The sequence below is a fragment of the Vombatus ursinus genome, unplaced genomic scaffold, assembly GCF_900497805.2.
Source record: "Vombatus ursinus unplaced genomic scaffold, bare-nosed wombat genome assembly UNPS02014809.1, whole genome shotgun sequence".
Lineage (NCBI taxonomy): Eukaryota > Metazoa > Chordata > Mammalia > Diprotodontia > Vombatidae > Vombatus > Vombatus ursinus.
In genome coordinates, this window is record NW_020954587.1 from 4,101,549 (window position 1) to 4,118,166 (window position 16,618).

Genomic DNA, 16,618 nt, shown 5'->3' on the forward strand with positions numbered 1-16,618 from the left:
GCTCTTGACTTTCTAGATTTTCACTATCATGCCCCAGTGTGCATAGGCCCTTCCTTCCCCATGACCCCCTTTTTGGCTTCCCTTTTATCTGTTCTCCCCCCAGAATGTAAGGTCGTTGGGGCAAAGACTTTATTTGTATTCCGGTCACAGCACTGTGCCTGAGGTATGGTAAGTGCTTAATAAATCTTTGTTGACTTGCAATTATTCAGACTGACTTTCTACTTTATAGATTTTACAGACTCTTGTTGGTGCTTCTTCTTCCTTTTCTGCTTTTCTGTAAGCTATTCCAATGCTCATTAAGCTAGTGGGAAGAGGAGATAAATGAGAGAGAATTTCACACCAAAAAGTTTTAATCCAAGTTAATTGTACTCGTGAATGATTTGGTGAAGAGATTGAAACTCAGTAATAATTCATGAATCATGGCTTGAAATTTAGGGTGGGTTAAAAAGAATGATTCCTTTTTTTCCATCTGTGATAGGAGATCACTTCTCTTTTCCCACTGAGCTTTTGATGAAGAGATAGAAAACAAAGAAGAAGAGGGAAGTAGAAGAAGGTAGGAAGAACACTGTGGTGTCATTTTTACCTGCTTGATCTGAACTAGGATAAAGGAACTCAAGTTTCCAGATCCTTTACCTGAGACACTGCTTCCAAGAATATGGCTATCTCCACCTTAGCTTAGATCAACTACCAGCATAATGCCAAATACACCCAGGATTACCACTGTTTTTTCCTTCAGATCCCAACCCTTCCCCACCCTGCCCCACTCACTCTCCTTTCCCCATGTTTGTGATAGGTAGTCTTGCAAATGCACTGACTTTCTGTCTCATGGCCCAAGCTTTTGGGTTTGGGGGAGAGATAGAGTGGGAGTGTAAAAGATTTGGGCAGCTGAGTGAGGGGAGAAGAAAAGACTTAAAGAATAAGTCTTCTAAAATAAGGTGTTGGTATCAACTGTGGATTTTTAGTTTTCTTATCCTTTTGCTCTTTCATCTTTTCTACATATCCTATCACAGTTTGGTGATCAAGAGTAGAATACATTTTTGGTGGCAATGAGATGGACAGTTCCTTCAAAAATTTTTTTCTTTTCTTTTTACAAGTGGAAATCTATACCATGTTTTTTTTTTCTTTCAGAGTGTATCAATAAGAAGAATACATACATATAAACGAAATAAATTTTACAATGACAAAAGTGAAAAGTATAAGTAATAGTAATTAAAATAAACATGAACATTTTAGAGGAAAAGGCAGGTTAGATATGCTTATCCATTTTTATCTAATTCTCAATAAGAGATAGTAATAGGAATAGGACCTGTGCATTCACTGATATAGAAAACTACTAGGTGAGGAAGGGCAGCTAGGTAGCACAGTAAGTACCCTCTTCCTCTTTCATTTCCACTCCCTTGGAGAACTGGGCAAAGTGAAAGTTCTTGTCTCAGGCACCTGCTTTCAAAGTGATCCCACCTGCAGAATTAAAAAAGAGATAAGCTCAAAATCTTAGCCCAAGGCAAAAGTCTTACAGAGCCAAGTGGCCATCTTTTTTCCTTGTTATTTTGGCCACTTTTTTGGCCAATTATTAACTAATGCCAATTTTTTTAAAATAACAAATCGGAATCAATCTTTATAGCCAGGTTGAAAATTAGTCTTCCCAGCAGGTTAAATTCTGCACAGTGAAATAGCCACTGGTTTTCCCCCAATCTGTACTCCCTGGATACAATCAGCATACAGACCATACAGTACTTGGGACTGAATATAGACTATATGTAAAGATTAAGCAAATCAGGAGAACGGAATGGTGAGAGAAGGCAAGAAAATGTGTTTTTACAGGGTACACCAGGCACAAGGAGGGAAATTGAGGAAGATCTAAGCCTTTTGAAGCTTTTCCAGAGCTCTAACCTCTGTTTGTCCTCCTCTGCTGTACTACTCTTTGCTTCTGCTCAGCTCATTAACTTTTTCAGGCTGGTCAGAAGCTACCATCATTCCACACTCTTGCCAGCCCCGCTTCCATTCTTGTTTTTGTAAAATTGGCCTCGTTTTCTTTCTGGTATAACACCTCCCAATCCAGTCCCAAATCACTCAAGAGAATCTATCTCTTCCTGGGCCGGGAAGACTGTACTTTTAGATACCAAACTACTACAAATCCCAGGGCCCCCTCTAAATGACCTGTTACAGAAAAAAACAAACAGAAATTAAAGGGTTAAGGAAAGGAAAAATGATCATAAAGTCATTTCCTAAAATTTGATATTTTAAAACATCTTGTTAATAAACACTCACTAAAAACAAAGTTGGCAGCCAAGAAGCAGTAAAAATTACTTCAGGAAGAGATGTCTAAATGCTGCAACCCACAGGTTGGTGGGATCCAAGCAGTTCCATTGAGGTATGCAGGTTTGAAGATGTGCTGAGCCCCTGGAGGTGTGGAGGATCTACCCCATGGGATCCTTCTAGGTTTCCATCCCCAGAGTTCTATCACTGTGGTGCTCCTGGCCTGGTGTCTAGGTAAGTCCCTGTAGAAATCCTTTCTTAATCCAGGCACTGGGCCTAGGGGACCCGGGAGGACACTGAAGGGCACAGCTCCTGATTTCATCCTGGTGGTTCAGAGGATCCGCTAGAGATCTTTGGGGGAAGGACCATCCTCTTTTCTGTCTCTTCTCTTGCCTCAGAGGTACAGGGCGGGCCACTATGAATGCCTCTACACCGAAATTGAAAAATACAGAATGACTGATAATCATTAACATCTGAATCAAACTCTTGACATTAGCCATGGTAAAATCACTCTGAATTCTGTGGTCAAGTAATATCAATATTTTTTAACAGAATTATTCATTAAGTACAAACTTACTAAGTATCACAGACCAATCAGAAGTTAGCAGAGAGAGGTCTCTTTCATAATATCCTCAGTGTGGGCCTGTGGGAGCAAATGGCTATTCTAAAGATCCCTGTAATTCACTCCTCTGAAATACATAGTCTGTATGGATGTAGCTAAGACAATAACGACATGGAGAATCTAGATAGAATCTAGAAAACTATCGGGTATGGATAACATTTGAATGACATACATTGCAAAATAAGTGCATGTATTTTGTATGGGGGGGGAATAAAGGAGTCATGGAAATTCCATACCAGAAAAAAAGAATGATTGGAGATCACCATTTTTCTTTTTTAGCCTGGGAAGGCTTCACGGAAAAGGTGGACTTTGTCAACTTCAGAAGTGCCTATTATGTGCACTTCCCCAGGTATTAGGGATGCAAAGAATTTTTTTAAATGACATAGTTCTTCTTTTCAAGGAGAGTTTGTACTCTAAAACAGAGGAAAGATCCTCCCAAATTAGTATGGTAGCATGTGATTCAGAGCAGTGGAAATATTCAGGGAAAGTACTTTAAGAAAATTTGAGGAGGGGAAGATCAGTTTTGTCAAGGGGAATAAGAGAAGTTTTCAGAGAGGAGATAAAAGCTGAGCTAGATCTTAAAGGCATAACTAGGGGCTCAAAGACCAGTTGCATGATAGTCTTATTGGTGGAGATCAATTACTCAGTGTTCCTCACCTGCATGACAGAGTTGTTGAGAGATGGAAAGAAGAGAGATCCTAGTCTGGGTTACAGATTCAGGAAAAATTCCAGATTCTCTTCAGGGAGATCCCTGAAGGGAGAGAAGGACTCTGAGACAAAGCCAATACATAGATGAGCCCATACCTCTATCGAGTCCCTATCTCCCACCTTGTTTCCCTAGAGACTTTAGGGAATTTCCCCTTCGGTGAGATGTAGGTTTCTCTCCTTTCAAGCAGGAAAGGTCATTCTCTCTTTATATTGTCTGGGAAGTCTCATCTATAGACCTCCTCTGATTTCTATTTGCTATAGGCTTGGATAAATAAGTTTATTTGCTATTTGCTACATGTGTTCTTTGTGGAACAGGTGTTTGGTGGGAAAGGCAGTCAAGCTTTGGATATAAAACCTAGGGGTACTCCTTCCTTGTTAAGGGATAGCAGTCAGGGGCTCAGCTTGAACCTAAACATTATTTCCCCTAGTAAACTAACAACATTGAGTGATGTGGGGATGGGTGGCTAGATAGATATAAAATTATCCCAGTACTGCCTTTCACTGAGAGGAGTGTCCAGCCTTTGGTGCCAATCTCCTGCTTTACATCCTAATAGGAATCAGTTTCCCTGGGAGAAAAGTAGGCAGAGGACACTTTAGAGATATCTAATCAAACTGACCTGTGAGCTCGATCTAGATAGATCCATGTAAACACACATAACCTACATGGGCAACACACACACACACACACACACACACACACACACACACACACAGGCACACACAGGCACACACACCCTACAAAGGTTAAAAAGAATTTCATTAGGTGAAAAAGAAGAATGTTCTTGATATAACTGCCATGGATGTATGGCAATGAAAGAATAAATAATGAGCTAGGAACAGATGGTCCAGTTTGGGTGGAACATAGAATGCATGAAGAGTAGTTTAATGAAATCAGGTTGGAAAATTTGGTTAGATCTAGATTGTGGTCAAATGCTAGGTTCAGGAATCTACATTTAGTCCTGTAATCGATCAAGAAGCATTTATTGGACTTTGGGCTAAGATGGCCAGTCAAATGATAGGATATAGAGGAGCCAAGATCATCCGTAACTATTTCTATAAAACTTTAAAAACACACCAGAGGGACAGCTAGGTGGCCCAGGGAATAGAGCACTAGCCCTGGAGTCAGAAGGACCTGAGTTCAAATCTGGACTCAGACACTTAATACCCGTGTGACCCTGGGCAAGTCACTTAACCCCAATTGCCTCCAACACACTAGAAAGAAATTTGATCAAGAAAACAAACAAAAAATGGCTATAAACTCCTCTATTCATTCTTGGACTACACAAGAAGACTGCCAGTCTTGTAAAGACTCTGATTGGAGGCAAGCCAGAGTAAACTGAAGGTGTAGCATGTAAGCAGCTGTAGTCACAGCAGGATACAGGGCCATACCAGATGAGATAAACAATGTACAGGAGCCTAGTAGTATAATGTTCAATAAACCCAAAGACTCCAATGATTAGAGGCAATAAACCCACAAATTAATAGAAATGATTCTTACCATCCACAGTTCAATCCATCATAAACTCCATTGTTTATAATCACTATAAAAACTTTTTTCCCTGTACATTCTAATTCATTCCTCTAATTCTCTAAATCATTGACAGAATCATAGCATTTCATCTTTTTGTATGATAAAATCATCTGTACTAATTCTGGACGTCACTACTTTCCAAATTTGGAGATCTTAACATACTTTGGAATGTTATCTTTGGAGTCTAACTCAAGAGGACATAGTGTATTTTTACTTTTCAGATGGTATTTAAAAATTATGAGTCAGGGTGCACAAAAGACTTTCTTCAATGTTTAAAGTTGACCTTTTATCCCTGTTAATCAAGAAATTCAGGGTTCCATTCATACAGCAAAGTATTTTCTGCTGGTAGATGATGATAATCTAATAGCTCACATTTTTATGACTCTTTGAGATTTACAGTGGGCAGTTAGGTGGCACAGTGGATACAGTGCCAGGCCTGGAGTCAGAAGACTTATCTTCCTGAGTTCAAATCTGACCTCAGACACTTACTACCTGTGTGACCCTGGGCAAGTCACTTCACCCTGTTTGCCTCAGTTTCCTCATCTGTAAAATTAGCTGGAGAAGGACATGCAAACCACTCTAGTACGGTTGCCAAGAAAATCCCAAGTGGGGTCACAAGAAGTCAGACATGACTGAATAACAATAGTAAAACTTCTGAAACCAAGTCCACTATACAATTGATTTATTCTTGCTGAGAAATACATCATCTTGGGCTGGTTCCTTAAAATTTTTGCGTCATGGAGAGTCTGGTAAAACCTAGGGGACCACTTCTCACAATAACATTTTAAGCACATAAAATGAAACACATAGAATTATAAGGGAAATCAATAATAATGAAATAGTTATCAAAATAGTGATAACTTCAAATTCCGGGACCCACTAAGATCTATCCATAGAACCCTTGAGGATAATGTGGACACCAAGCTAAGAACCTCTAACCTAGAAGGGGTTAATGTATTTTCAAAATTGAACATAAGCATATCCCACTTTTTAATACATGATTTTAGGATGTTAAATAATTCACTTAAACAAGGAATTTTTTTGCAGGCACTACCATGCTAGTAGGGCAGCTAGGTGTTGAAGTGGATAGAGTGCCAGTCCTGGAGTCAGGAAGCCTCATCTTCCTGTGTTCAAATCTGACCTCAGATATTTTACTAGCTGTGTAACTCTGGGCAAGTCACTTAACCCTGTTTGCCTCAGTTTCTTCTTCTGTAAAATGAGCTGGAGAAGGAAATGACAAACCACTCCAGTACCTTTGCCAAGAAAATCCCAAGTGGGGTCATGAAGAGTCAGACATGAATGAAAATGACTGAACGTCAACCTTACCAGTATGGAGACCTCTATGGGAGGTACCATGTCTAGAAGAGATAAATAAAAAGTGATAAGGTGGTATTTTGAAGGGGTAAGAAGGAGGGAATTCCTGGTTTTCTATTACTAGAAAAAAATGGATTCTAGGAGGGAACAATCTTCGTCCCTTCATAGAGGAAGCCTGCTATATAGTTGGAAGTACTTTTGTTACAGATCTCACTCACTTGGCTCATTGTAAGGCTTCCAATTAAAGTGATGTGTGTTTCCAAGTGAAGTCCACACATGCCTGCTTTCTTCATAAAGTAATTTCTTTCATTTTAAACAATACTAGCTAACTTCAAAAATCTCTCATGAGAATTAACTTGCATAGAATGCTTGAACAATTCATAAATATTAAAGTGTTAACATGAATGCTTAACAGTAACAACAGTGGGTAATAAATACAACTAAAATACTGATATAAAATGGAAATACTAAATCTTTATCAAGTTGTTCTAAGCCAAATAGGTTATTACAATACTTGTAAGGTTTGAAATAATTCTTAATAATAATGGCATTTAACAAGTATTTCTAACCTAAAACCTTCCCAGAATCACCTTAGGGGGAAAAAATATCTGAAACTCTAATAGATGCAAAGGTAGCTTAGGTCCAAACCTGTCTTCTATTATCTGTATATGATTCAAAACTCAGATATTCTGGAAATCCTTAATTTCTGAAATTGAATTTCCAGTTTGGGTCAAAAGCTAATACATTTATCCCTTCCACATCGTGAGGGTTGGGGGTACGGTACCTCTACAGTCTGGAAAATTCACATAAAATTTTTTGGCCCTGCCTTCGTACCAGAAAAGAAGCCTGAATTATTATGGTATTAAAAGATAAAATATGTGTGCACTTCTGAGTTTCTAAACTTTTTCTGTGTCATCTGCAGCTTCCACAAAACTGCCTCCAAAATTCCCATTTAATTTCTTATGCTGACCTGCAATATATCGAAACCTTGATGGGGAAAGTCACGATGTGGAAGGGATAACTGTTATCTTTAATAATAGCCTTTTATGGGGCAGCTAGGTGGTGAGTGGAAAGAACTCTGACCTGGGAGTCAGGAGGACCTTAGTTCAAATCTGGCCTCAGACACGTGATACTTAACTAGCTGTGTGACCCTGGGCAATTCCCTTAACCCCAATTGCCTCACCAAAAAAAAAAAAAGTCCTTTTATGTCATTGTTCTAAGTTGGCATTTCTAAGCATATCAAAATGTTATTTATTATCTTCAATTTAATCCAACAAACATTTTGTTAAATGACTACCATGTTCAATGCACTATGCATATGTACCAAAAAAAAAACCCAACAAAAAAAAAAACCAAATACAAGACATATGTACTAGAGAAACAAATTAATCAACAAGCATTTATCAGAGACCTACTTTGTGACAAGCACTGTGATAAGTGCTGGGGCTACAAAGATAAAAGTGAAACATTTCTACCTTCAATGAATTTAGATTCTAACAGGGGAGACAGCACATATGTATATAATTATGCATAATTATATATTAAATGTATTTAAGAAGCCTATATTCCAACTGTGTTCATGAGAAAGCACTTAGATGTTAAAATTAGAATTAGCATCTTCTGTTAGTTTCCTATGTAAACTAATTTCATTTCTTCATTAAAAAAAGTTAATTTGCTTGTAATTTTTTGAAAATCATTTAAAAAATGAGGCTCCATTAAAAAAATATGCAGCTGATGGTTGTCTTCTAACTTTTGACTTTTGTTACTTACATTTTGGTGTCTCTTAAGGTTCTTATTTAAACTAAAGTTTGCGTCCCAGTTTCTGAACTGCTACTGTGTGGAAGTGTCTCCCCCTTATTTTTGGCACCTGAGACAAAACTTTGGCTTTTCCATCTTAGCTAGGATGCTAATCTGGTGTCTGTGGTATAACTTTAAGGAAAAACTGAAATGAAGTTGTTCATTTTAAAGCAAGGACTGAAATATTTGGAATAGAACTTCCTTACACAGCTACATTAGGAAGCTAGGATTAGGTTTATTTTTAAAATTTCATGGCACTCCCAAGCAAAAAGCAAATTTCTCAAAATTGCCAGACAATCTGCTATAAACATCATCTTAAAGAAAGCAAGTCTAGAAAAAAAAACCTAAAGAACAAGGAAAACCAACGTTTCTGGTGCTTTAGATGACAAAGGATAATGGAGTATAATTCCACATACATTTATCAAGTAACTCATATGTGCATGGCTCTGTTGAAATACAAAGAATAAAAAGATGACTAAGATCCAGTCCCTGCCCTCAGTGAGCTTATAATTTAGGAGGAAAGGATAAGACAAGAACAAAAAAGAACAATATAAGTATATATATACATATGTGTGTGTATGTATATATATATATATATATGTATATATGCCAACTTCATGCAATATATACTCTCAAGTCCTAAGAGGGCCATCACAACAGAGAGATAGCTCATCGGTCACCCATCTCAAAGAATTCTGCCTGAACACATATATAAAGTAGAGGGGAATAATTTAAAATTTTTTTTTCAATGATCGCTTTAGTTTTTATATCACCTAAATTTCTCAATCTTTTTTTTCCCACTCTCAGAGAACTATCTCTTATAAAAAGGAATATTTTTTGGGGAGGCATTCAAGGTTAAGTGACTTGTCCAGGGTCACATGGCTACTAAGTGTCTGAGGCCAGATTTGAACTCATGTCTTCATAACTCCAGGGCCAGTGTTCTATCCACTGTGCCACCTAGCTGCCCTGAAGTTTGCTTTTTATACTAGGGGTAACGGGGAGCCACTGTAGATTTTGAGCAGGGGAGTAACATTGTCACCTGTGTTTTAGGAATATCAGTTTGGCAGCTCTGTAGAGAGGAGAGAGATGGGAAAAAAAGATGAAAAGAGAGAAATAAAGATTTTCCTCATCATCCTCCTATACTTGATCTATAGAAAAAAAGTTATTCTGTGGACCAGTGACAAGCATGAGAAACCATACCGGGTTTCAGGAGAGGTAATCCTGCTCTAGTCAATGATCCAATAAACCTCCAATGCTCCTTGGATATGCTTCAAAAAGATAACAAAACCACACCTTCAATGACCTCTGTCAGCTTTCCAAGCTTTATTTGATTTGTCTTTTTGCATTTAAGGTATAAGGGAAATCATGGAATAATTCATTCAAGTACAGTTTGTGTTCAGAACTCAGGGCTTCTAGAATTCAATTTCTTTCTGAGTCATGCATACTTCAGGAAGCTGGATTCTCTGGGTGGAATTCAGTTGTAGCATTCAGTTTGTTGCTTCTATTTTGGAATACAATCTATTTGCAGATTGATTAAAAATATTTGAGTGAAGATTATATGCAAAGTACTGAGGTAAATGCTTATGGGGGATACCTTCGTACCCTCAAAGAGTCTATAATTAAGTTGTTAAAATAAGATGGACATAATATGATATGAGGATAGGGTAGGCTGTAATCAATACCACAGTGGAGTACAAAATATTATGGGAATTTGGAAAAAGGAGAAACTGAATGAAAAGATCAGATGAGGTTTATGGCATCATTAAATTAGACTTGAAAGGATCTTTAGAGATAGACTAGTCCAACTTCTGTCCCCCCAATCACTTTTTACAGATAAAAAAAACTGAGATGACAAGAGGTGACATAAATTGTCTAATATCACCTGAATTGTGATCTAGCCAGGATTTGAATCCCTGGGTCTTCAGATTTAAATGCAATATATTTTCTTTTCACAGTGTGAAAGAGTTAGCATTTAAAGTTTCATTTTAAGATCAGTAAGATTTTGATAGAAATATATAGGGAAGAGTATTTTAGGAAGAAGGAATAGCATGTATAATTCTGTTCTCTACTGTGGACATGGGAAAATATAGACATAATTTGGGTACAGAGAGTTAACCAGCTTGTCTATATTGTACCATGCAAATAGGGAGATAAAGCTGGCAAGATAGGATGAGGGTCATATTGTGGAGGGCTTTGGATATTTAACTGGGAAGTTTGAGGCTTAATTTGATAGGAAACGGTGAGCCGGTCAAAATTTTTGAGTAGGGGAGTGACACAATTGGAGTTGTGTCGTAGAGAAATTAATTTGGCAGTATTGTATAAGATGAATTACAGGGTTTTCTTGGAATCTGGGATGCATTTTCCAACAGAAGTCTTATAAAAGGGGGTTCATTTTTCAGGCCAGGACATAAAAGGTTCATGATAGACCTGGAGAATGGTACAAATGGAATTTCTTCAATACTTTGATGAATCCATGATCTCATTGTTGTGGACATTTCCTTCGCATAATCACAGCATCAAAAACTTTGAGTTGGAAGGAACCTTACAGGTCATCAAATGCAGTCTCCTCACTTTACAAATGAGGGAACTGAGGCACACAGAAGTTAAATGACTTTCCCATGGTCACATAGCTTGAGGCAAGATTTGAACTCAGGTCTTCCTGATAGAGCACTAGTAGAGTGTTCTATCTATATGCTTCTTAATCCAATGATGCTTGTTCATTTCCTATCATAAATCTTCCACAGGGAGTCAACCCCATGTTGTTGGTGTTGGTGATCTTTCTTTATATTTCTTGACATTTCATGGGCACTAACAGGGCAGGTAGACTTTCCAGTGTTATCCTTAATTCTCAATATATGAAAAAGGCTTATGTCCTTTTCTGGTCACATAATTTCTCTGATGATTCTCTTTATTCCGGTTCACCTGCTCCATTTTTTGTTGGCAATATATTATAGTTCACTCATACCCCTTACCACAAATCTCTCCATTACACTTTGGATTACCCTTAATTTTTATTCTTTTTTTTAAATTTTTTATTCTTTAGAGGCTTGTAATCCATGATTCATAGCCATATAGGAACACTGGAAAAACACTGATGTTAAAACTGGGGGCCTTTGTTTCAGGGAGAAGGCTGAGCTTGTTAAAGCACTAAGCAATTTCCCAAAGGTAAATCAGTATGCTCTCCTATTCAACTCTGGGCCAAGTTAATTGTCCATCCATGGTATCTTTAGGGCATTTACAAATATAGGTAAATTGGCTGTAGTAGTATATATATACTATTTCAATTATTTGTATTAGGGAAATCTGATTTCAAGTTCCATCGAAAGACGTCCGTGATGAGCATGGTAGCCATCTCCTTAGATTGTCAACATCTCAAGATGGGCTTATGGTGGGAGTGTCAGATGCTTTTGGGGACCAACACTCCATTTTCCAGAGGGGAGCTACCTCTCTATAGCCATGCTACTCATTTGTTATATATATTTCAGAAAAAGGGATGGTTGCCTCTGCCAAGAGTGGAAAGGTTCATACAGACTAGTTGGTTATTTGTTAACCAGGGATTATCTGTAGAGGAAGAGATTTTTTTTTTATGAGGGGCATGTTGAAAGTTGTTCTGTGTATCTGTGGAGGGATAATAAAGCTGGAGAGATAGGTGGGGGCTTTATTTTAAGCAGCCTTGAATATTAGGCTTAAAAACAGAACTAGCAATAAAGTTCACCATCACTAAGTGGTGACATGTTGGGATGAGTTCTTTCCAGAACTACCATTGCCTTATGTTTATTTGCATGGTGCTTTTTTCTTAAAAATACTTTCACTTCCACTAACTCAATTGATCTTCTAAGTCAGTGATATCAGACTCAAATTGAAAAAGCCCCACTAAATCATAATAAGGACCCCATGGGCCACATATTGACTTAGAAACCCACATATTAATACAATCTATGTTTTATTGTATTTTTATTTCTTTTGTTAAATATTTCACAATTAGGTTATAATCTGGTTCCCTCTGCCCTGGGGAGAGCTGCGTGGGCCAGGTTTCTGACACCTCTTCTCTAGGTGGTGAAGTGGATAGAATTCAGGACCTAGCATCAGGAATTCCTGAGTTCCAATAAGGCTTCACACACTTACTAGCTGTGTGACCCTGGACAAGTCACTTAATCTCTGTATGCTGTTATTTTCTCAATCATAAATGAAGATGATAATAACCTTTATCTCCCAGAGCTGTAAGACTCAAAGGAGTATTATTTAGAAAGCACTTAGCATAGTGCCTTGCATTTAATAAATGTTTGTTTGTTACTTCCCACCCCCATTTTATAGGGTAAATATAATTGTCTTTTTTTACAGAGAAGGAAACTGAGGCTTAGAGTGAGTTGCCCAATGTTACATAGTAAGCAGTAGAGAGAGGACTAGAACCTGAGTCTTCTGTCATCTAATCCACTATTCATTCCATTACAATACACCGAGACTTCCTAAGGAGGATGGCATCTTCATCTCTTGAAGGAAAATAACGAATTCCATCTTGAATGCATATTCACTTTACTGTAGGCAAGATATCTGACTGATGACCCCCTAAATATCACTGCAAGTACTAAGGTACTTTGAAGAGCCCATTATGTACATTTTATCCTGTATGAAATACATTGATTAACCTTTTAAATGAAGAACTAGTAGGTGCGTGCTTGATGGATGTTAAGTTTGTAGTCAAGAGAAAATAAACAAGAAGGAACCAGTAGCTTAGAAAGCTTCTTTACCCACAACCTAATGGAGCTCATGGATATATAAGAAGCTTCTCCTTAAAATTAGCTGTATCAGAATATTTTAAATATAGAACTATGGAAGAAAAGAGGGAGAGCTAACTCATTCAAAGAAGAAGGCTTTGCTGACTTGAAACTAGGAGGGGAATGAATTGACTGAACTTGAATTGATGACAGAATCATCGCTATCTAAAACAACTTGCCAGTGGAAATGAGTTATTTGGACACAAATAGCCTCTGTGGCAATGCCATCAAGGGAAACAAACAAACAAAAAAGATAGGCAAGTCCAATTTCATTCCGATTGGTTGTATTGTCCACTCTCCAACCACTAGAGAATTTTCACCCTGTTGGGCTCTGAGGAAGGCTTTATCTTTATGGTTTAATTAGTGAGGCTCCCATCATGAAATGATAACAACAAGATGGCAAGCCTCTGCCTGACAATCACCCTGCCTGTCCAGGTCACATTTTTGTGAGAAAAAAAGGAAATTAAATTTAAGATATGCAATTAAAATGTTAACCCTAAATTACAATGAATGGTCAGTGAGTGTCCACAAGGAGCTTGTGTTTGTGGTATCTGGTATCTGTGCAGGATGTCCAGTTCCTGGAGTTAAAGCCATCTCACTGATGCATGGACAATAAGACCTGTCCTTCCATGTAGCTTCATGTGGCATATAAGGCAGAATGAATATTTTGGACTTTTCAGTTTGACTCCAGAAAGAGTCTCAGTCTCTGACTAGGAGAAGTTGGAATAGGTTAGAAGTAACTTTTTAGGTGCTGGAAGACATATGAATGCTATCTGTTTAGGTGAGACAGAATTAGCCTATATACCATCTTCACCATTCTCTGATACACCAAAGTGGTGTTATATTAAAAGTTTGTTTTTTATCTATTATCTGTCTGTCTATCCATTTTATCTGTGAAATTTAACTAGATACATTGGGAAGAAAAATGGAAAGGCTGGATCAAGAAAAGACGTGTGTAGGTGTATATGGTTCAGTGAGTCTATAGGTCATTTCATAGTATGAGACCCGAAACCAACCTCACAGAGTAACCATATTGACCGATCTTTCTTGTATAAGGTTGGGAGATGTGGGTTCTAATCTACCTAACACCTGAAGCATGTTCTTGTAATTGCAGTCTGAAGTCATTAGTACAAATATTGTTCCCCACTTCTCAAATGAGGAATTTGAGGCTTATAGAGGTCAAATGACTTTACCAGGGTCACACAGCCGGTGTCAGAGATAAGATTTAATTCCAAGACTCTGCTAGTCCCAACTCCAGCAGTTTTTGCTATACCATACTTTTACTTTCTTCTCACCATGAATGTCATGTGTTTCTGCATCTAGCTTCCAGAAACATTTCATTTAGAAAATTAAAATTAAAAATTAAATTCTGTGAAGCACTGTTTATACTAAGGTTAAGACAGGATTAAAAAAATGAATAAAACCAAAACTACCTGGTGTCCTAGAACCAGGGGTGTGTTTAACAACAAGGCTCTCCAGAAAAGAAAAAAAAAATTATATGCATACATACTTTAAAATTTAATCTACATTATTAACACATTTTTTAAAAGTCCAGACAAATAGAAAAAAATCAATAAATTAAGCTTTGATTTGTAGCATTTGCTGATTTCTGAGGCATACATGTTCACACTAGAAATTTAGCAATTGATTTTCCATTAGAGCTGGCTCTAGCACATCCCTTTCTAGAACCCAGAATGCCTGCCTTAGGAAGGCAATATTGGCAGGGGGAGAAGTATGCCGCCATGCTAGAAAGAGCACTAGATAAAAGATCAAGAAACCCAAATTCAGATCCTTGGCTTCTATACCTCAGAGAGGGCTCCATGTCCCTCTAAGTGTCCCTCTAAGCTTCAGTTTCCTCATCTATAAAATGAGGGTGCTCTTGCAGAACTGTGCTGAGGTAAGCATTTGAAAACCTTTAAGTGCTGTAGAAATATCAATGATCATTAGCAGTCCTGTCTCCCCATCCCAGCCCCGAATCTTTTTTAATGTATGACTTCTAAGGTGCTATAGGCCTAGACCTAGACCACGAATCTGGAGAGAATTCTGTCTAAAGCAAGAGCTTAATAACAATGAGGTACTGAGGGTCTCTCCCAGGAGCAGAGCGAATAAGCTATAATACCAGGACCCCATGTCTTGTGTTTTTATTCAGAGGTCCTTTCTTTATTTTTTTCACCTTTGGATTATTATCCAAGAGATGAGGTTTTTTTTTATCATCATCATCATCACCATCACAATTAATAATAATAACAATAATAGCTTTAAGGTTCACAAAGGACTTTACAAGTATTATCTCATTTGATCTCCACAACAAGTTGGGAGATAGGGTTGCTATTGTTACCCCATTTTAGTGATAAGAAAATTGGACCTAAGAGAGGTTTAGTGACCTGCCCAGGGTCACAGCTAGTAAGTATCTGAGGTAGGATTTGAGTTTAGAGTTTTCTGATTCCAGGCCTGGCACTGTCTACTAAATGAGCTGTTACTGTATGAAATGTAACATGTGTCCATAAATATATGTATGAATATATTTGCATGTATATATAAAAATACATATTCTGCGTTCTCACATATACGTGCATACAAACACATGCATATCACATACACATAATATATATACATCACACACATACATTATATACACATATACATCATACAAATATATACATTATATACACACATGCATTATATACACGCATGCATTATATACACACATATATATGAATACCCATGCATTATACACACATGTGTTTATTATATACAGATACACATTATATATACATATACATTACATGCACACATATTATAGATACACATACATTATATACATACATACATTATACACACGCATGTGAATTCCCACACATTATACACACACACATATTATATACACATATACATTACACAAATATATACATTATAGATACACATACATTATATACACACGTATATACTAATACCCACACATATATACAAATGTACATTATATACACATACATACATATACATCACATGCCCATATACATTATACTCATATTATATATACATATACATTATATACACAACTATATTTATACACATATATACATTATATATACACATATATATTATACATATATATACACATATATCTAGTATACATGCATACATTCATACATACATAAATGAATTGGAGTGACCAAGAAAGTCTGTGGGAGATTGAAAGTTGGTGATAAATTTACATGTATGGAAAGGCTGGTAGATCCTGAAAATTTATCAGCAATGTTGATCTAAGCAATTTGATTTCATGTAACAATATGCAAATTTTGGGACAGTTGATCTGAATCAAGGTGCTGAGCATTTGTGAGTTGAAGAGCCAGTTAGGGAATTTTTGCAACTGGAGGGAGACATGTCATACTAACCACACGCTCACCTTCACACCTACTCTCTAACTATGTTCTACAAGAAGTAAGTGACTTTGACTGAAGCAGGGAAGACAGGAAGTGAACTTGTAGCCTGGCAAGAAAGTTTTCTGGAGTCCAGTCTGAAATATCCAAGTTTCAAGTGATAGCAAAGCTGCCCATTTCTAGGTTAATCCTTCCTTCCTTCCTTCCTTCCTTCCTTCCTTCCTTCCTTCCTTCC